Source organism: Neofelis nebulosa, chromosome 7, assembly GCF_028018385.1.
Source record: "Neofelis nebulosa isolate mNeoNeb1 chromosome 7, mNeoNeb1.pri, whole genome shotgun sequence".
Taxonomy (NCBI): Eukaryota; Metazoa; Chordata; class Mammalia; order Carnivora; family Felidae; genus Neofelis; species Neofelis nebulosa.
The window spans coordinates 14,102,623-14,125,562 of NC_080788.1; positions in this window are offsets into that span (position 1 = coordinate 14,102,623).

Sequence of the window (22,940 nt, forward strand, 5' to 3'; positions counted from 1 at the left end):
AATTAGAAATAACAAGGGTAACACAACCACAGGAACAGAACAGCATTTAAAATCCTAAGAGAATCCCTTGCAGATTTCTATGCAAAGTAATAGGAACACCTAGGTAAAAAGAATAACTTCTTAAGGAAATACATTTGAGTGAAACTGGCCACATTGCAAGCAGAAGACTTGAAAAGACCAATTTCCATTGAAGGAATAGAAACGGCTGCTAAGGAAATGTGATCCCAAAAGCACTGGGCCCGGATAACTTCATGGGGGTTCTACAATATCTTCAAAGGCCAGGGGTAACCCTCTAAGTTACCTCAGAGCCACTGAAGAAGAAGGAAAACTTCCTAAATTCTTTTATAAAGCAACAGAAAACCAAGATCAATATTTCCCACGTAGGGCAAAGCGAACATATGATAGAAAATGTTGGCACACAGAATACAGTGCGAATCGAAGATAAGAACACACATGTCCAAATGAGATCTATTCCAGAGACCTGGTCAGCTCTTCCCCTTCCCCCCTCCCCCCAGCCTCCCCCACCCATGATCCTTTCCCTCCTCCTGGCTGGGGCTCCCAGCAGCTTCACACCTCACTCTTGCTTACTGTAGTTTCCAGTCACTTTGGTCAAGAGTGTCTGAATTTATTGGTCACATGACTTTATAAGGTCACCAAAGGGAGGGAAAAATGGATGTTGAGTGCACTTTGAGTGAGGGCAAGGCTCAAGTGGACTCAATTTAATATTTAAAATGCACTTCCGGGGGCGCCTGGGTGGCTCAGTTGGTTGAGCACCTGACTTTGGCCCAGATCATGATCTTGCGGTTCGTGGGTTCGAGCCCCAAGGCGGGCCCGGTGCTGACAGCTCAGAGCCTGGAGCCCACAGCTCAGAGCCTGGAGCCTGCTTCAGATTCTGTGTCTCCCTCTCTCCCTCTGCCCCTCCCCAGCTTGTGCTCTGTCTCTCTCTCTCTCAAAAAATAAATTATAAAAAACATTAAATAAGTCAAATTAATAAATAAAATGCATTTCCAAAGCACATTTGGAATGGTTCACTCTGCAAAGCTGCACAAGCTGGAGTGTTCTGAGATGATTGGTTAATATGACAATTTCACTCTGTATATGCAGACTTGAGAATTCGATGTGGGGATTAGAAATCTGCAGACAACACTCTGGAAACATAACTAAGGTGGCCATTTGTCTCATGCTCCCCTGTGGAGACCTTCACCCCTCTCCTTGTTATGATTTCTCGGAAATATTATTTTGAGGTGTTAGACGGATGTATCTTAGATCATTTCAATGTAAAATGACTTGTGGTTCATGAATAGTGAGTCCTTTTTATGTCATTTTTCCCTTAAGCTTGTTTAGTTCAATTGGCTCAGTTATCAAGCAACAGCTTTGCACATCCCCTTGAACTAGACTCTAGGTCAGCTCTATCTTCCCCTTGACTGAATGATTTACAAAGCTCTATTTCCTTTCTTTATCTTTTTGTTTCAACTTAAAACTGGTACTGGGGCGCCTGGGTGGCTCAGTCGGTTAAGCGGCCGACTTCGGCTCAGGTCATGATCTCACAGTCCGTGAGTTCGAGCCCCGCATCGGGCTCTGTGCTAACAGCTCAGAGCCTGGAGCCTGCTTCGGATTCTGTGTTTCCCTCTCTCTGACCCTCCCCCATTCATGCTCTGTCTCTCTCTGTCTCAAAAATAAATAAACGTTAAAAAAAAAATTAAAAAAAAAAAACTGGTATTAATTTGGGGCGCCTGGATGGCTCAGTCGGTTGAGAGTCCGACTTCAGCTCAGGTCATGATCTTGCGGTCCGTGAGTTCGGGTCCCGCATCGGGCTCTGTGCTGACAGCTCGGAGCCTGGAACCTGCTTCGGATTCTGTGTTTCCCTCTCTCTCTGCCCCTCCCCCGCTCGAGTTCTGTCTCTCTCTCTCTCTCTCTCTCTGTCAAAAATAAACATTAAAATTTTTTTAAATGGTATTAATTTTTATTTTATTTATTTATTTATTATTATTTTTTTTAACGTTTATTTATTTTTGAGACAGAGACAGAGCATGAACAGGGGAGGGGCAGAGAGAGAGGGAGACACAGAATCTGAAACAGGCTCCAGGCTCTGAGCTGTCAGCACAGAGCCCACCACGGGGCTCGAACTCAGGGACCATGAGATCACGACCTGAGCTGAAGTCGGACGCTTAACCGACCAAGCCACCCAGGCGCCCCAGTGGCATTAATTTTTGGACTAATCATTATATATTGTGTCATATTATATAACAATATAGAATCATATTTTTTTTAGACAAAAAGGTCTCTGTATCTAAATTTCATAACTCTTCTTTAGGTTATCTATTCCTCCACTGGGAATATAACATTTGATTAAAACGCCCAGATTTTGTGATGGGATGATTTTTGCTCCTCTTTATTTATAGTAGGTCTGAAGTGAGAAATTTCTTTGAGAATGTCTTGCCAGGAAAATCTTTGTTTCCCTAAGGATTCCAGTGTGCTTCTTTTCATTCTGATGGTGAGGGCTATGTAAATTACTGTGTCCACACATTTTTCCCTCACTCCTGAGAAAAATCAGAGTCCTTTTTGGTATTTATTTACAACACAAAGATTAATGCACATGGTGGGAACATATCTTAGCTTTCTACTTTTCGTCTTGTTTTATTTTTATTATTCTCATGAACATGGGTTTTAATACCAATTGCCTTCTCTCCTTTGGAAAGCCATAGTGAAAAAGTTAATAAATTATATTTAAAATTAAGACATTTAACATTTGAATGTCACTTAGAATTTGCAAAGGGTAGGAATATACTTTGTAGTCATACTCATTTATTCTTAAAAAAATTTTTTTTAATGTTTATTTATTTCTGAGACAGAGAGAGACAGAGCACGAGTGGGGCAGGGACAGAAAGCGAGGGAGACACAGAATCTGAAACAGGCTCCAGGCTCTGAGCTGTCAGCACAGAACCCGACGCGGGGCTCGAACTCATGAACGGTGAGATAGTGACCTGAGCCGAAGTCAGACGCTTAACCGACTGAGCCACCCAGGCGCCCCTTTACTCATCTAATCTTATTCTTCTTTTACGTCTTTTGCACTTGGACAGACTTCGATGCATGTGCTTTATACTTAATACGATCTGGAAAAGCAATATCTTCCTTAGACATGATCTTGCACTTAGGAATAGCAGGAAGGCAATGAAGTGAGACTACAGGGCAGATGGGAGGCCACGACCACAGAAGACATGGCATTGATGGAATAATTTCCACCTTCTGTTTAGAAACTCCAAGGAGTGGGCGATAACAGGTGTGCAGATCCCAGGGTCTTCTTCGACCCCGGGATCTTTTTTTATTGTTGAAGCAGAGGTTTGTTTTGTTTTTCATTTATCTGTGGCAGTGTGGTTAGAGTGCACCAGAGTCTCTGGGGCCCCTGAAGCAGGAAGATGTGGATGTGGCTGCATTTCCAAGAGAGAGAAGAAATGGAGTTTTCATCTCAAGTGCTCTGGTCAATTTCCCGGTCTGTGATGGGTGGAGAGGCCAAGGTGCCAGCACATGGATTCTTTTCCTCATTGAAGGGAGTTTAGAGAAAGAAGCAGTTTCTCTTGCTTTGAAATATTAAAGAGAACCTCCAGAAGTCTCGGCAGCATTTACTGGGTCTGGAATGTATAAAAAGTTGGGGAAAAACGTGAATGGTCTTTACTGCGATCACTGAAATCTTTTTCTCATCCTATTCTCGAACAAATAAATGCCTGCCCTACTGAATGGGAAGAGGCAGAGATAAAAGAAGACACAGAGTGTGGTGCCGGGTGGCTCAGCTGGTTAAGCATCCAACTCTTGGTTTTGGCTTAGGTCATGATCTCACGGTTCGTGAGTCTCAGCCCTGCATCGAGCTCGACACTGACAATGTGGAGCCTGCTTGGGATTCTCTCCCCGCCCCCCTTGCCTGTCTCCTTCTCTCCCTCTTCCCCACCAAAAAATAAGTAAAGAAACTTAAAACATTTAATTAAGAAAACTCATCACAAAGCTATTTGGACAGAAGATCTCATTAGACATTTTTCTGAAGACTGATGTGTTCTTTATACAACGAGACCTAAAAGACGTTAGCCATGACAGTCAAGACTGTTGCTCATGTTTGTTTGTGTGCTAATTTATTTATTCAGCACCTACTGTATCCCTGGCACCGTACTAGATGATGAAATACATAAACAACGAAGACAGCATTTTCACTTTCAGGAAGCTTCCTCCCATGGGGGGAGGTGGGGTCAGCTACTGTACAAAATAATAGCGCATCTTTGTTAAAATCGAAGCATTTTGGGGGCACCTGGGCGGCTCAGGTGGTTAAGCGTCCGACTTCGGCTCAGGGCATGATCATGTGGTTTGCAGGTTCGAGCCCCTCGTCGGGCTCTGCGCTGACGGCTCAGAGCCTGGAGCCTGCTTCGGATTCTGTGTCTCCCTCTCTCTCTGCCCCTCCCCTGCTCACACTCTGTCTCCTTCTCGAAAATAAATAATAAAAAACATTCTTTAAAAAATTTTAAGTGGAAGCAGGTTTTACGTTGTAATGGATGTTTTTCAAGAAGTTATCTCCAATATTACAAAAGTCATCCTCAAACGACCTCTTAATTCTAAAGACGGAACCAGTTAAACTCAAACGGGAGCGTTTTTACTTGACGTCATTGTGCTGCTGACATGTCAGAAATCACACGGCTGTATCATGGTTCCTGTTCTCCAGCATCCAAAACTCACAAGTTCAGTGACACATCTCGGAAACAGGTACCATTCTTTCAGTGGGATATCACTTTCCAAAGAAAAATTCATACACAGATACAAGTGCACAAACATGGGTGTCTTTACATCGTCTGGAACAGCAAACATCCTAGCCTAATCTGTCTACCCTAACCTGTTTGCCTGGGAATTCTAACCCAGGAGAGTGAGCTCTCGGGGAAGTGTCTTCCTGCGTCTCTTCCATGGGCCTCTTGAGAAGAGTGGCGTGGAGACAGATTAAAATAGGCAACTGGCCCCTGGCACCCAGACTTCAAACCAGGGGGTGTCATACGATACCGGAAGCCCTGGTGAACCTGAGGGCTTGCTGGTGGGCTCACCTTGAAGCTATCCGGACTCCATCACGGTATCCTGTATGATGGTCGGAAGAGCGTGGCTGAGTGGATCCTTGAGAGGCTCTTCAAGAGTCTTCTGACCTGGCTTCTGGTCTCGGTTTTCCCCTAGGTTGGTGTGCCCTGCGGGCACAGGGGCCCAACGACCGCCAGGAACACAAAATACTACTTTTATTAAGTTGGCGCCGTTAAGGAGAATGCGCCGGAGGGAATTAGGAGGTTTCCCAGAAAAGTAGAATGGGGAGAAATTTATGAGAGGACTTGGGCTTGTAGAGGGGGTTTGGGGGAGAGTGTAAGAACGCAGGAATCTGGTCTGAATGGGGCGTTGTCAGGAGGCAAGGGCAACTGGATTGGGCATTTGATTTTTGTCCAGGAGGAGGAAAGTGAGGTGTCACTGTTGCTAAAGAAGCAGTAGGGAGGGGAGCGTTTGGTAATTTTTCAGGATGGCGTAGTGGCCTTTTTATGCTTATGTTGAGTGGTCTTGGGTTTGTCCTGTTCCATCACAGTCAAGGTGTAGACGCATTTGAGCACTCTTTTCTGTGAGATCATTTGTGTTCAGTGGGGACGCCAGTCTGCTCAGTGAGGGCTCAATGAGCAACTCAGAGAGAGAGGGCCCAACCTGAAAGCCCTGTTACATTAAAGGGAATGAGTGAGGCCACTCTTTGTCAGTCTGGTATTCGGGAAAGTGTGAGTGGGGCGCCTGTCCTCAAACACTCTGGGGGACATATGATTAGTAGTGGCAATACTTCCTTCCTTCCTTCCTTCCTTCCTTCCTTCCTTCCTTCCTTCCTTCCTTCCTTCATGTAAACATTTGTTATCAACCTGCCAGATGGAGATTTGTGACATCAAGGCCACAATCCTCAGTGGTAACGTAAGCACCGGCTGCAAAGAGAGACTGTGAAGTCAGAGACTGGAGATATGGCATAAAAGCAGACAGAGAATGTGTCAGCCACCCAGAACCATGGGCCTGAGCTACGCGTGACCCCCTTGCACGGAAGCTTGGAGCCCAGCATGGTCTTATTACTGTCACGGTTATGCACTTGGTAAACCCAGTTGGGAAGGCCCCCGATGACTGGCCAAAAAGACTCATGGTGGCGGGCATAGAGATCTTTGGAGAAACTCGAATGGACCGAAAGGAAAGAACATGAATGACAGGGCAGGGTCTCTGTCAGCATACGAGCCAGATAAAGAGAGAACACCCAAAACCGAACACCGTGAGAAAGACGACGGGAAACCCAGACCCTTTCCCTTCTAATCTTCACTCGCATTTGATGACTCCGCATATTCACTAAAAATGCCTGCTAGTTTAATAACTGTTTTAGTTAGAAAAAAAAAATATTAACATTTTATGGGACAAGAGAATCCTGAATCAGCCCATCGTCCCTTCATGAAAACTTGAGCAAAGCAAGTATTGACAAATTCAGAATGGCCATAACCGTGTCTTCATTAGCTCTGCTTGGTGTTTAAAATATCTATAAAGTGTTCTTTAAAAAAAAAAAAAAAAGTAAAAAGCTGAATTTCTTTGGCAGAAAAGTAATTGTGAAGTTTTTAAGTAAATGAAACGGGCTCTCTTTGCACTGAAATGTAAAGCTTCCGTTGCCCCTCCTTAAATGTTTAAAGGATTTTTTTTTGTCAGTTTCAGCATGAAGAAACATTAAAATTCATCGCAGCCGAAACCCATAGTGGATTAAAAAAAAAAAAAAAAGATGTTAAATATCAGCAAATGGATCTGATAATCTGCAGAGTATTTCTGCTGTCAAAGAAGGACCGTGGGATAAAAAACACATGTTCCGGATTTGACATCCCTTGGCATCTTGTAAATAGCCTACACGAATCCATACCTTAAAACTGCCAACACCAGCAAAATTGTGCCCAAGTTTCTAGTAAGTTAAGCAAGCAAAGCAGAGCGAGGAAATGAGGCTAGATTGCATATAAAAACCCAAGGACCCCGAAAACTGACCTCAAACTCATTTTACCAAAAGATATTCTCTGCACTTTTGCAGAATTGTCCGTTTATTTATAAATCAAAGAGCGTTTTTGTGGTTTGTATGTATGTATGAGTAAATAAGAACGGAGAGAACAAACATACTAGGTGGGGGTGATAGGGTAGGTGGGAAGAATTTTCCATGTGAAATAAGGCCTGCTGAATAATACAAAATAGACTTTTTTTCATTATTAAAGGTTTCTGCCTCAAGAAATATTGAAGTGATCCTTTGGCATGGATTTCTGATATTTTAACACCGCCTCCCTCAAGAGGAAAAAAGAATCATTTAACAGTGTGTGTTCAGATTCAAAATTCAAAAAGCTCAGGTCCCATAATGCGTCCTATGAAGCAAAACTGTCCGTGACTATCTCCGCACATGTAATTGGTGGTTCCCCCCAAAGTCAAAGTTCTGAAATTTTGTTCTACCAACCAACGTTATTAGCAGTTCACTCTTTCTCCTAAATGATGAATCAAGGAAATTGGCAACGATAGCCACAAATACAGTAGCATCTTCCATGCTGATATTACCTACAATGAGCTGTTCTTCCCATCAAAAGCAAAAGAAATCATCTTTTTTTTCCCCTCGGAAAATGTATCAGGGTCAACGCGCATCTCAATACAGCAAAAGTGATGAGGACATTTTTTTTGAGAATGCATTGTACGAGAGACGATTTAGAAACATTCTTCTATGTAATTCTTACAAGCCTGCAAGCCAGGAATTGGAGAAGGTTGAGGTCTGGAAAGTTGTCCAGACCATCTCTTAAGGCCAACGAGGAGCAAAGCTGAATTTTGAACACTGACTGATGGGCAGGATGCTAAAAGCCCTGTTTGTTTCTTTGTTTGTTTGTTTCCATCACTTCCTGATGCCTTTTTGACAAATAGCTTAGTCGCTCATAGTTTATGGACCACAAAGTTTCTGGGGATTTCAGCTTGGACACATCTGCTTCTCTGACCCTTCCCTGACCCTTTCATACTGACAAAAACACAGGTAGATATATTCTACCACTCCTTCCAGCAACACAGATAAACACGCAGTGTTCCAAAATAAAATCACCATGAAGCCACTTTGCAACTTGCGCTCTTTTGATAAGTATAGATCAATCTTTTTAAAAATGTCTTAATGTTTTATTCATTTTTGAGAGAGAGAGAGAGAGCTTCAGAGCACAAGCAGGGGAGGGGCAGAGAGAGAGGGAGACACAGAATCGGAAGCAGGCTCCAGGCTCCTATCTGTCAGCACAGAGCCCGACATGGGGGTCGACTCACAAAACACAAGATCATGACCTGAGCCAAAGCCGGACGCTTATCTGACTGAGCCACCCAGGCACCCCAAGATCAATCTTTCTTCATGCCTATTTATTATGACACTGAACCATGATTCCTGACATATCTGTCTATCAACATTTAGATCATTTTTTTATTTCTTTCGTCATTGCAAATGATTCCGCAATAAATACAAACGTTTGTTTTTGCGAATTTGCACAAATGTTTCTGATCCCTAGCATTCAGAATTTTGGGCATGTGAAACTGCATGTCTGAAAATTTGAAGGCCATTGCTAAATGGTCCTTCAAAAAGTCACAATAATCTTTTTAAAGTTTATTCCTTTGTTTTGAGAAAGAGAGCACAAGTGGGGGAGGGGCAGAGAGAGAGGGGGAGAGAGAGAATCCCAACCAGGTTCCACACTGTCCTCACGGACCGTGAGATCATGACCTGAGCTGAAACCAAGTGTTGGTCTTTCAATCGCTGAGCTGCCCAGGGGCCCCAAAAAGTCACAGTGATTTTTCCCATTTATACTGTTGAGGACAGCCTGTTTCCAAGTTCACTGGCCAACCTTGGTATTATCAAACTTTTTACAAACATCAAAGGGAAAAATGTGATTATGTTTTTATTGTGTTTCTATTTTTTTCTTTTTTTGACATTTAGGGCTATTTCATAGATATTTTGACTACTTATTTTTTTGAGAAATATCTGTTTACATCCTTTCTTTATTTTGCTTTATTTATTTATTTGAAGGAACCAATGATGTATTATAGATAGGAATGCTTTCTTAATCTGTCTTGATTTGTTTTTAAGCTCTCTTTAAATGTTTTTAAGCTCTTTAAGCTCTCTTTAAATCTCTTTTTTTGCTATATAATGAGACCGAAAAAAATGTATAGTCAAATCAGAGGTGATGCTTTTCTAAGCTCTGGATCTATTATATAGGTTCTATTATTATCTGTGTCATGTGGCTAAGAAAACTGAAGCGCCCAGAGATCTCTTGACCCCAAGAGGAACTCCAATGGTCTGACCCCAGGCCTGCCAGAGTGTATGGCCTTTCTGTGGATTTCCCATCGATGGCTTTTCAGTTGAAGATAATTCAAAGATAGTTGAGTAGAATTATTAAATCTTAAGCTTCCCAGAGTAAGAGAGAAGGCTTTGGAAGTCTCCTTGTTTCCCACAAGAGGTTAGGGCTCACGGTTGTAGAATCTGTTGGCCTCTACTGGAGCTCTGGTTTGACCTTTCCATGACAAAGGCTAAATAGCCAAAGCGGGCATGGATGAATGAGTCAAGGTCGGGCTGCAGCCTGGAGAGTTGAGAGGCCTGTTTAAGCAGCTTTGTCTGCCCTGAGGCACTTGCCCAAGGGCCTGGGAATGAACTTGACTCTGACTCTGGCTGTTCCTGGCTATCTGACCCCACCCACCTTTGGAATCTTCCTCTGATCTCTGAGGGCCAATGAACTCTCTGCTTAGGCGACATCCTCCTGCCCAGTCACTCAGGCAGACCCCCCAGCCGGTTTCTTCCCTTCTGTTTTGACAATGCGTCCAACTAGAGCTCACGGGGTCCTGCCAGCAGGAACCCCCAGACTGTGCCCCCCAGGTCAGTCCTGCTCCTATCTGGTTAGTCTCAGGACTCTGACTCCTCTTTTCCTTCCAGATCCCTCTTTGGAGATCTCCTTCAGAACCCCAGGTCCACCTGTGTGGACCTTGTCTTGCTGTCTAAGGACAGTAGCTTGTTTTCTCCTATGACACCTGGTTTCCCAAATATTTCCCAATTCTGTGTGATCTCATTAAAGCATATCTACCTGCTGTGTCTAATCAGTTAGTCTGCACGAATATGATAATTGGAGACAACAGTTTAATGCCGTTCTGTCCTCCAAAGGAACAGATAGAGATTCAACAGGACCCTTCAGCAGATAATGCCTTCACCCCCTCAGATGACTCAAGTATTGGGACCCTAAGCTTCCACTGAAGGTGCATCTCTCAACATTCGTGAAGTTACCCTGGGTAGGTGGGCCGACCCCCCTGACTCTGCGTGAAGCTAGGTCTAAACCTAATATTTATGTAGGTCAGGGAATTATTTTTTTAGTCCCTTTCTCCTTTCACAAATGCGCATTGCTCTTCTTTTTTGTGTTTAATGTATCAACGCCAGAAAAATGTCCATAATTCTCCGCTCTGCATAGCTTGTTACACAACTCTCAACACAAAATTTGATATGTGAAAATTGGTTCTTTTGAAATTTTTATTTGTATTTTTTTTGGCAGGCTTTTTGAAAGGCCCGTTTTCTGGCACTAAAAGTAGCCAGTCTTGGCGTGAACAGCCCCTGACAATTTCCAGCATATGGTAAGAGAAGACGCTTCTGCCTACCCATCAGGTAAGTGCTATCTTTCTGACTGGAGCAATGATAGATGCCGTGCTTGGAGAGCAGTGACTGCTGGGAAAGGTGCCAAGCAGCCAACTGGCCGATAACCACTGAGCAGGTCAGAACATACCAGGCCTCTGGGTGAGGCAGACCTGCTCATTCCCAACCACACTGACGCCATGCTCTGGAAAAACGTACACAGGGAGGTCCTGATTTGGGCTGCGGGGCTGAATATTATCATTTGTTTTGTGAATGTAGCTGTAGAGTATTAAAATGAGAAGGGTGGGATTCCCGGTGAAATATCCATGTAGACAGCATGGCTTCTGCAGTTTGGTGAGGACCCCTAAAACTTGTCCCTCTCGTGTATGAAATGGACTTAGCCGTCTCAAAAAAAAGGTGAGACGTAAAAATCAGAATTCCTGCCACCCAGCTTATCAAAGCATTTACTTTCAGCATTGTCTGTCCAGTGTCGGTCATGTGGTCAATTTGATTGTTCTGGAAACTGCTCTGTTGTTTCATAAAATATCTATATATCTATATATAGATATTCAGCGTAGAAAAGCGCAGTGGGGTAAAAAGTATGAAATGCAGAAAGTTCATTCCAAATACCACCCACCTAGCAATACTCATAGATAATGCTTTGAAAAATAGGATTATAGAAATCTTTCTATTCACATACCCAGTATTTTATGAATCAGTTCATGCCACCCATGCTCACTCATAACCTGCATTTTCCATTCAAGGATATATCATGCGTATTATTTTTTAAACGTGGCATCAGAGACCATCGCATAGGTGCACAAATATTTGCTTAAGTGGTCCTCTAGGGAGGACATTTGCATTGTTTCCAATTCTCTATTACAGCAATGCTGTGGGGAATGTCTTGTGCGTAGGCGATCATTGCATTAGGAAAAAATTCTAGAAACGGGGTTGTTGAGTCAGTGGTAGTAACATTTTGACCTTTGGTGTGTGTTGTTACGCTTTCCAAAATACCTGATAATTTATTTATTCAGCATATATATTAACCATTGGATTTTATAAAATGCTGTCATATTCATGAATTGATTTTTATCTGCAGTGTGGCAAAAAATAGCAGCTGGTAGTTTTCAGGTAACTGGAAGGAAAGTGCATGCCAAGGAAATGGATTTGGGGCCCTTTGGGTGGTATTGGTGGGGCCATTGGTAAGAAGCTGGCAGAAATCTCTGCTGAGAATTTTGGGAAGTGAAACTATAATATCACCAAGATCATCAGCCTCCAGCAGAACTAGTAAGACACAGCCCCACTTACACACACAAATAGCGATGGATTTGTGTGTGTTACATGACTTTTTCTTCTTTTATTGCATTGGCTAGGACATCTACGGCAATGGTGAATCGTGTAAGTAAGAATGCATAGATATTAATGGGGATAGTTTTAATATTCCACCCAAGTGTAATGATTGCCTCAGGATTCTGGTGGGTACCTTAGTCCCATGATTCTCCCCAGAGGCAGTGTTGCTGACCCCACCCAGAAACATTTGGCAAAAGATCTAAAGATCACCCCTACTGGAATCTAGTTGGTACACAGTGATAGCTCTGCTAACCATGTTACGAACCCTCCACAACAATGATCTGGTTCAAATGGCCAACAGTCCCAAGGGTGAGAAATCTTATCCTAGTCCACGGGACAGCTCAGTCTTTAAGGGAGTAGACTTGGGAGATAGACTGCCTGGGTTTGAATCCTGGGTCTGCAACTTACAACTAGTGGGGTTTTATCAAATGAAGTTACAATATCGGTAACGTCTGAATTGTTTATATATATGGCCTGTCGTTGCTTTTGAAGATCCCACCACACGCTAATGACACTGTCGTTAGAACATAGCATTTGTAAACCAAGTAATAATTAAGGGGATCCCACTTGTTGTCTGCCTTGCTACATTTCGGGAAACGCTTTTGGGAGGAGTTTGAGGTAGATTTGTCCTACAGGCACAAAACAAAGTCACGAGGCAATAATTGGAGTCAGACATGAAATGGTCAAACTGAACCGTAGTGAAGAACGGCTAGAAGCATACCTCTTGTACTTTTTTTTTTCATCCGGACTTCGGTCCCCTCCAAAGTAGAGAATCAATCCTGTGGTTCCACATTCTTCTTGTCATGTTTCTCTCTATTAGCAACTCTGCCTGGATGGTACTTTGAAACGACAAAAATAAGAAGCTCATTTTCTCAGAAGCCAAGGAGGGTGGGTATAGGATAAGAACAAGTATCCTAGCCCTCCGCATAGCTTGCTCCCCCTGCACTTAAACTCACCTGGGAGGATTAGAATGATTTCTCCAAAAAGTGGGGGTGGGAAGACGGCGAGAAGAGTGCCATGGCATCTTTCATATTGCTTCATTTTCTCTCATTTTCCTCACATCCTTTGAGATGTGTTCTGGAAGAGTTCCCTTGGTTTTTTGCCCACTGAAAATTGCTCCTCAGCTATGTACAGTCTGTTTATCCCATCCATTAAACTTCCCATTGATGAGACTCCATTTCTTTAGTGTGACAATCATGTTTTTTCGTTAGCTTTCCTATACATCATACAGCAGTGTTAGCTTCAGCCGTCACGTTGGACATTACGTCCCTGGTACCTATTTATCTTGTGACCTAGAAGTTTGTACCTTTTGACCACCATCGTCCCATTCCCTCTTCCCTCAATTCTGCCCCTGGTAACCACAAGTTTGACTTTCTTTTCTATGAATTAGTTCTTTTATTTTTATTCCAAATGTAGGTTAGATTTTACAGTATTTGCCTTCTCGGTCTGACTTATTTCACTTAACACATTGCCTTCGAGGTCCTTCCACATTGCCACAAATGGTAGGATTTCCTCATTTTTTATGTCTGGATAAAACATGTCCATACATTTCTATATATGCCCATTATATATAAATATGTGTATTTATAAGTGTACATATATATTTATCCATATGAATGGATACTTAGGTTGTTTCCATGTCTTGACTATTCTAAATCATGCTGGTATAAACATGGGGAGGGAGATATCTTTCTGAGTTAGTGTATTTGTTTCCTTTGGCCATATTCCCAGAAATGGATTTCCTGGGTTATATGGCAGTTGTGCTATTATTTTTTTGACGATCCTCTATATTGTTTTCCACAGTGGCTGTACCAATGTACAATCCCACCAGCAGTGGTTGAGTGTTCTTTTTTCTCCACATCCATGACACCATTTGTTATTTCTTGTGTTTTTAATCATGGCCATTCTAACAAGCATGAAGTGACATCTCATTGTGATTTTAATTTGTGCTTCCTTAAGGACAACTGATGTTGTGCATCTTTTCATGCACCTGTTGCCCTATGCGTATCTTCTTTGGAGAAATGTCTATTCAGGTCTTATTATCACTTGTTTGCTTTCTATTTCATTGCTTGTGCTTTAGGTGCCATAGCCAAATAATCATTGCCAAGACCCACATCAAGGTCCTATGTTTTCCCCCCAACCGGGAGTTTCATGGTTTCAAGTGTTACATTTAAGTCTTTCATCCATTTTGAGTTTAATTTTTCTGAGTGATGAAACATATAGGCCCAATTTTATTGTTTTACATATGAATATCCAGTCTTCCCAGCACCACTTATTAAAGAGACATTTTTTTTCCCCATTGAGTATTCTTGGCTTCCTGGTCAAATATGAGTTGAGTGTATATGTTTGGATTTATTAGTGGGCCTTTGATGCTGTTTTATTGGTCTATTTGTTTGTATACGTGTATTATACTGTTTTGATGACGACAATGTTATAGTAAAGCTCGAAAGAAGGAAGTGTGATGCCTCCTGCTTTGTTTTTCTTTCTTCGGATTCATTTGGCTATTTGGGGTCTTTGTGGTTCCACATAAATTTTAGGAGTGTTTTTTATACTTCTATTAAAAAATGCCATTGGATTCTTGATAACCATTACATTGAATTTATGAATGGCTTCTGATAGTATTGACATTGTAACAATATTCTTTTAATCCATGAACATAGGATACCTTTTTATTAATTTGTGTCTTCGTTTTCTTTCCCCAATGCGTTATAGTTTTCCGAGTAGACAGTTTTCAGCTTAATTTGTGTCTCTGGGTATATCTGCTGGTAATGTCCTTGAGCAGATGGAATCTACTATCATGGCCTATATTGGGGTAAGGCAATTGTTCAAGTTCTGAGGACAGGGATGGAGGTGTATGCCACTTGCTAAGAACCATTAGAGAACTGCTGGTGTGGCTCCCTACCCGAATGAGGCTATAGGATGGGCTCTGTGTTTGCCTGGGTTTTCTGGTCAGGCTTACTAGATGGTCAGAACCAGGTACTGTATTCAATAATAGATGGGGCTATGAATTAGCTTTCCTACATGGCAGGACAGCAGGAACTGGCCCAGGGCCTATACACCTTGTTGCTGGGGACACAAATCAGTCCAGAGTGTAGGCTGAATTCCTTGGAAATGTGAGACCACCAGTTTTGCCCTACAGATGGGAGATGCCATGGGCTATGTTCATTGTTCAAGTGCCACTGTACTTAGGGTTATTGAATGGGACACATGACCTATTGTGTGCTCTGCTTAGATTCCCTGGTTTGACAGGCTGAAAGCAGTATTCAGTGATGAGCAGGGCTATGAATTGGATTCTCTAACTGAGTGCAGCAGGAGAAGCAGCTCTAAAGCTGGTAAGAGCTCTTTGTTTGTTGTCTTAACTCGAGCCCACCTGCACCTCAAGTTCCCTGAGTAAGCCGACCACTGGCTTTGTTCTTTCTGCAAACTATAGGCTATGCCTGTTTGCATCCTGGCTCAAATTTCACTGAGTAGCACAGCTTCAAGGAGTTGTCACCAACCCTTCTGGGCAGATGGGACCAAAAGACACTCTCCACAGTGGATGGCTTTGTTTCAGCTCCCTTGCCTCGGTGGAAGGGGAAGGGACTGCCTGAGGCTGCTCTTGGTTTCCCAATTAGGTTCTCTGGTTGTGAGTGGCTGAAAGCTACCCTTAGCCCTGACTGCCCTGAGCCTTGACTTAATCCTCTAGCCTGTCCATAACACAGGAATATTCTACACATGGTACTGGCTGTGCCCTGGGGGCTATCAACTCTGCCTGCCTGACTCTCAGCTGAAGTGCTTTTGGACCGATAGAGATTCCAGGAATTTTCACCAGCCCTTTTTAGCCAGGTGGGGCTGGAAGACATGCTCCATGGTGGGTGAGTAGTTCAGTTCTTTGCCTGAGTATGAGCAAACCCAGCTCCAGGGTGCAGAAAACTCGTTTCGAGATTTCAAGCAATCAGCTCTGTACTCCACCAAGTTCCCTGGTCAGAAGGTATTGACTTGGTCCTTTCAATGAGCAAAACCTCTGATTAGGGTTATCACTTGGGCGCTGCATGTATGAAGTCAGTGCCAAGGTCTATGTGTGGGTTGTTGTAGGCCCTTCCCCTCACTCAGATTTCCAGTGGTTGAGCCCAACACATTCTCCTGCAGTTTCTGTGGTGTGAGATCAGAGTAGGGGCTCCCACAAAGCAACTCACAATGTTGAGTGTAGCTGGTTGTACCCCCTGGGTTTTCTTTCCCCACTGGAGGAAGTGGAAGCTCAGGGAAGACCTTTCTGTGTGCCCTGGGGGAGGGGCAATGTGGTCAACCTGTAGCTGCTCCTCTTAGCCTTCCAACGCAGGCTGTCTTGTTCTCTGTGGTGCAAGGGGATGATTCGGCCTCACCTCTGCATGCTAGGATTCACTCAGGGGTGTCTTATTCTTAAATATTTGTTGTTCTCATGATGGGGAGCGAAGTCAGGAACAGCCTGTGTCACCATCTTGATGACATCCCTCCCTATGTTTCCATGTTCAGATATTTAATTATATACAACTATATATAATATAGATTAGATATAGATATAGAACTAGTATATTCTATATATATTGAAAATGAAGGGATTAGGGGCCACCGGCCCCTTGCACCGTCGGGAAGCTCTGTATAACTTTTGTTTCCCCAGATATTTAATGGTTGGCCAAAAAACTTACCTATAGCATAGTCAGTTAGCACATATTTTTCATATTATATGTACTATATACTGTATTCTTACCATAAACTACCAAGAGAAAATAAAATGTTATTAAAAAAAATCATAAGGAGGAGAAAATTCATTCCTGTATTTATTGAAAACAATCTGCATATAAATGGAACTATGCTGTGTACTTCAAACCTATGTTGTTCAAGGGTTGACTGTAGATTTGTAGATTTGTATATTATATATTTTACATATATACAATATACTATGAAAATGTATATAATTACTATACATTAATACAGTAATTAAATATAATATATATTATATAGTAGTAATATTTATTATATAGTAATTATATATAATATATAGTAATATTGTAGATTATATATAATATAATTACCATATATAATATATAGTATATATATTATATATAATTATTATATATAATATATAGTAATATTTATTATATAGTAATTAAATATAATGTATATTATATATAATTAAAGATCTTTAAATATATCCTCGTCGTATTTAAAGTATATGATACTTTTTTCTCTCTCTAAAAATGTTAAGTTATCTTTTAGTGTGGGCCCACATAGGGGAGGTATGAATATGTGCGTGTGTTGTGTTGCGTATACAGTAAAACCTTGCTTTGCGATCATAAATCGTTCCAGAAACATGCTTGTAATCCAAAGCATTCATATATCAATGAGAATTTCACAATTCATTGGCTCAGTTGTGATCATGTGACATCCGGCATTATGTACTACTTGTCTTGCAAGACATCGCTTGTTTATCAAGTTAAAATTGATTAGAAATGTTTGCTCGTCTTGCAGAACACTCGCAGAACAAGTTACTTGCGATCCAAGGTTTTACTGTACATCCGATAGCCTTAACCTCATCATCTCCTTCCATGATTATGTCAAGAGCCTCCTATTTGATTCCCTATTCTGTCTTTTGTCAACCTTTAATCTGCAAAGAATGGCCAGGGTTATTTTTTTGTTGTTGTTATTTTTTTTGTTTTGTTTTTTTTCAATATATGAAATTTATTGTCAAATTGGTTTCCATACAACACCCAGTGCTCATCCCAAAAGGTGCCCTCCTCAATACCCGTCACCCACCCTCCCCTCCCTCCCACCCCCCATGGGTTATTTTTTTTTTGTAAATTGGATCATATCACCAAACTACTTTGAATACGTCAGTGGTTTCTTGCTGCACACGGGACAAAATCTTTGCTCTTTGTCTGATGTAGGTGAGCACTCTTACCGGTTTTTGCCCCCCTTTGGACACCCCAGCCACAATCGCGTTTCCTCAGCTTTTTGGATTTACTGAGCTCTGTTTTGCTTCAAGGACTTTAAATATTCTGTTCCCTTTCTCTCCGCTTCTCAGGCTGGCTACCTCCTAATTCCTTTTAATGTCTAAGGTTTGAAAGTCCGTCTCTTCCTCTGAGGAAACTTCCTGGAATCTTTAAGTCATTCTCTCATTATTATATTATTTGCACTCTCTGTTTTTTTCCTGCTGACAATTTACATTAAGTGGGAAAAAAAAAATCATACGTGGTGGGTGATTATGTTTACTGTCTACCTTGTCCTTGCGGGAAGCTCCATTGGGGTGGGCTGAACTTTATCCTGAACACCTAGCTTGAGTCTGATCCCTGTAAATGTATGAATACACAAATGGTCGCCTCGACGGTTCCATCCCAGAACATGGGTGTAAGATTCATTCCATCTCCCCAGAAATGCATTCCTGGAGGTTTTCCTCTCCCGATCTTGAAGAATGGCGTCTTTCGATTGTGTAACGCATGTCCACTTGCATTTTGCTACCAAACTTAACCAAATTAACAAGAAGGAGTTCATTCTCGCTCTCTGCCATCTTTAGGTGGGGGGTCATTTAGGAGAAACCCCGTTAGGACGGCCCACTGCACTACAGCTTTTGTCTGGAGGAGGCAATGTGCTCAGGGAACAGGAACACCAAGCTGTCTCCAGGTACTAACACTCACCGCCACCTTGGGGGCCTGCAGTCAGCAGGAAAAAGGAATCTGTTCTTGAAGTCCCCTGCCTGGCTTGGCCTTTCTGCAGATCTCATCAGCAGACCCACCAATTAGTGCTCATAATAAGGGCGTTTGGGGTTTTTCATTTGTTTCCTTCTCCTGATGTGGATACCAGGCTTGGCAAAAGCGGACTGGGAAAGCAATGTGTTTCAGGAAAGGACACCTTGCGGGGGAGACAGCTGCTTTCCAGACACCACAGAGTCAGACTACTCCACAGTGGTAATGAGGACTTAATGAGGACTGTACCCAGCAGACGCTCTCCGCAAAGGAAGGGCTGCGAGCCGGTGGGGCCGCAAGCCGCCATTGGACCCAGATGTCCTCCTGCACGTTGGCTACGAGGAGGGTCCCCCTGCCACAGACCCTTGTCACTCTATAGGGACTCCAGATTCCACGCGGACTATGGTGAGAGGCAGTGGACGCACCCTAAAGCTGGGATGGTCACACATTGCTAAACTACTCGTCCTTTTTGGATACGGCGGGAGAGGCTGGTCTGAGTGAGTTTCCTGAACTGGGCTCCATCTGCCTTATGAGTCTTGAGAACAATGAGCATTTGTCCTTTCTTTGCCGCACCCCTGCTCCCCTGTTTCTACCACCTGCAGTCTTTTGCAGAAGAAGCCCTACTTTGGCTTACACAGTTTCTATGTTGCCTGAAACAGCGCCCTGCGGACGTGGGTTAAAAACCAAGGCTATCCAAGAACACATACTTTGGTGTCAGGAGATGTGGGCTCCGGTCCCAACCATCTCAGTTCCTAGCTGGGTGACCTTGGGCTCATCACTAAGCAATGTGATCATCAGGTTCTCTGCAAGTGGAACCAAGGCAACTCTGCCTGTCCTGCTTAATGGCAGACAACTCTGTTTATTGGCAAGGCCGATGCACTGAATGCGCCCCTGCCCCCCAATTCATATGTTGAAATCTTAACCCCCAATGTGATGGTATTAGGAGGTGGGGTCTTTGGAGGTGCTTAGGCCATGAATGGCACTGGTGCCCTTATGAACAGGACCTCATAGCTCTCTTGACCCTTCTGTCATGTAACCACATGGCAAATGATGGTGGTGTATAAACCAGGAAGCTCTCACCAGATATTCACTCTGCCGGTACCTTGATCATGGACTTCCCAGTCTCGAGAAGCGTGAGAAATAAGTTTCCGATTGTTTTCAAGACACCCAACAACCCAGACAGACTAGGAAACGGGTAATGATACATGAGATCTCTCTGTAAATCTAAAGAAACTATGGCTATAAGGCTTTGTAGGGGGGGTGGTCAGTTACTTTTCTACCAAAAGCTTTATTTACGAAGGCCCATAGCTGAAAGAAGACAGCACACTCCTGATACCAAAACCAAAGCAGTACAGAGAGAGAGAGAGAGAGAGAGAGAGAGATAGCAACCAGTATCCTTCATGAATATAGATGCAAAAGTTCTTAATGAAATGTTAGCAAATATATATACCTAGAGACATAGTAACGGAGTTGCACTGACGTGTAAGCAGCAAATCATGATGATCAGTGTCATGCACCCAGAAGAGAGGCCCAGAGGTACAGCTGGCAAGAGGGAGGGGGGACCAGGTAGTGCAAAATAGCCCCAGAACAGAAAATGTAGTCACAGAACATGGACAAGCTAGTGGGTGGTTCTGCCTCCGAGGGGGCCTGTTTTCACACTCAGTCTGGACTTATTATCTATATTTGAATTACTGAGTTGTTTTATTAAACATGTTTTCGTTTGTTTGTGTTACATTGACAAAAATGTTGGGGAATCTCTTTGCTGGGACTTCCCACTACTTTTTCTTTCTTTCCTTCTTTCTTTCTTTCTTTCTTTCTTTCTTTCTTTCTTTCTTTCTTTCTTTCTTTCTTTCTTTCTTTCTTTCTTTCTTCTTCTTCTTCTTCTTCTTCTTCTTCTTCTTCTTCTTCCTCTTCCCTAGACTGACATGGCACACACCACATTTCACTTCATTTTTCTCTTAAGACCTGGTCATAGCTCTGTGTATTTTGAGGTCAGTTTCATCATCCCTCTTTCCTAGAGGATGTCTAACCTCAGCGTAGGCGGCCGAAATAGCCTTCCTTCTGGTTGACTGAGGACGCATCAGTGAAAACAGACCCTTTGGCACTACTCGGGTATCGAAAGGAAAAATGAAGCGAATTAGTGCTATTGTGATGGGTGACCCAGGAGATCTAGAGATGCGCAAACCAACGTTCTGACTCCGAAGAGTCGGTGATCCATCTAATCGGGAAGAAAAGCTAAGTTACAAAAATGGGTGTAATTCGCCAGGGCAGTGAGATAAATAGGAACACCCTTTACGGTGTGGATTTCAGGGGAAGTCGCTTCCAAACCAGACCTCCAAGGTGGGTCTGATTTGGGGAGATGGGGGATGGACCGTTGAGGGTTTTCCAGGCAGAGGGAATTGCATGAGCCTGACCTGCCTGATCTGGCTCCCGGACAGACCTTCGCCTGGGCATTTCCCCCTCTCTTCACCAGGTCTTCTGAGCTCAGCTGCGAAAATCTGCCTTCCTGCTGCTTCAACGCATCTTCTCCTTCTCCAGGAGCAGCCCGGACTTCAACCAAAGGGCAGCTCCTCTGGCCTGCGCTTGTGAGAGTAAGATTGTTCCCCACCCCCGCTCTTCTCTTTTCACTCGTAAGGGGTAAACCCAAGCCCAGGTGTTTTCACTTCAGAGCCTTCAATAGCCACCATACGCTCGGCCCTTGGAAGGTAACAAATTTGCTATGTCACAATTGATAATCAACTCTAGTAAAAGAATGTCCAAATCAATTGAGCTTTAGCAAGGGCAAACCAGCTGGACGCAGGCGGGCTCCCAGCTAGAGCTGGCTGGGCTTGATAAATTTGCCCTTATTATGGCTATTGATGTTTAAATTTCTTCAGGGATGTTGTTACATGGGTGCCTGGTGGTGACAGAGGTACGGTGACCTCCTTCGATCCTTAATCTACACCTGTTAGTTGGCTCCCTGGTTGCCTCTGAGTATACTCAGGCTTAAAGGTTAACAAAAGAAAAACAGGCCAAGTTTACGTGATGGTCGCAGCGGATCAATGCAAGTAAATAACCTTCTCTGTCTTATTTCCCCAAGCATTATTGATCCAAGTTCTTTGTTCTTTGTCATGTTTCTGTCTTCTTTTCCCAGGGGACACTCAACGATCAGCTCGTATTGGACATGTTAACTGGCGCATTATGACAGTTACCATTTTGTCACTCAATGTGCTGACATATATATATATATATATATATATATATATATATATATATACAATTATTTTACTTCTCTGTTGTCTAAGCGGGAGTCTGGTAAGTGGATCTCTGACACAATTTTTTTTTTTTGCTCCAATTTCTTTTCTTTTCCTTCTGTAGCAAGCAGCTAAATTCTGTGAGCCTCTACCGTAGGAATAGGTTTATTTATTATTTTAAATACCCATCAAAATGCAGAATGAGCGGAAGGTTTCAAACTAAAGGCACTAATCTGCTGAAGCTTGCGGCATATTCTAGGTGAGTTATGCGTGCTGAGGTCTGGTGTGGACCCCCAGGACTTAGGCTTCTTCAGAAACTGGGTCCTTTTCTTTCCTTTCCCTGGTAGTTTTTAAAGGCTGTTTTTTCATCTTTCCTTTGTTATCTCTGTGGAACGCTAAAAGGATGTGGCAGGGATAGCTCTGGCCACCCTGCACTCTTCTCTTTTCTCCAGTAGGATTCTGTGGGTACCCAACTAAGTAAGATTTGCGCATAAACGGGTGAGTGTTATTTTGAATGTATATAGCTTTCTTATGCAAATTCATTGGTTTCTATTCATATGCATATGATGGACGTATAACAACTGCAAAATAGAATTGTCCACTTAATTACAAGAAAAAGTTCTACAGAGGCAGGAGATCTCTTTGCTAAAATCCATTACACCCTAACACATATCTGTCTAGTTAAAAAGAAAAAAAGCATCTTTTGGTTACAAAATAAATAAAACTAGCTGAATGATAAGATCATGACAGTGTTGTATCCCCTTTCTGTGTGTCTTCTCAGTTGTGACGTACGGCTTAATTCCGAAAAAATACTTGAAAGAACTTAAGATATTTTCATGCTTGGCATCTTGGGAAGTAAGCCCACTACTTTTAATCTAAAAATTAAATTAAATGGAAGAAAGCACTAGTATTTGCCAGTGTTGCCCTTGAAGTGAACATAAACTATGTCAAATGAAACAAAACCAATGCTAGGGCACCCAGTTGGCTCAGTCAGTT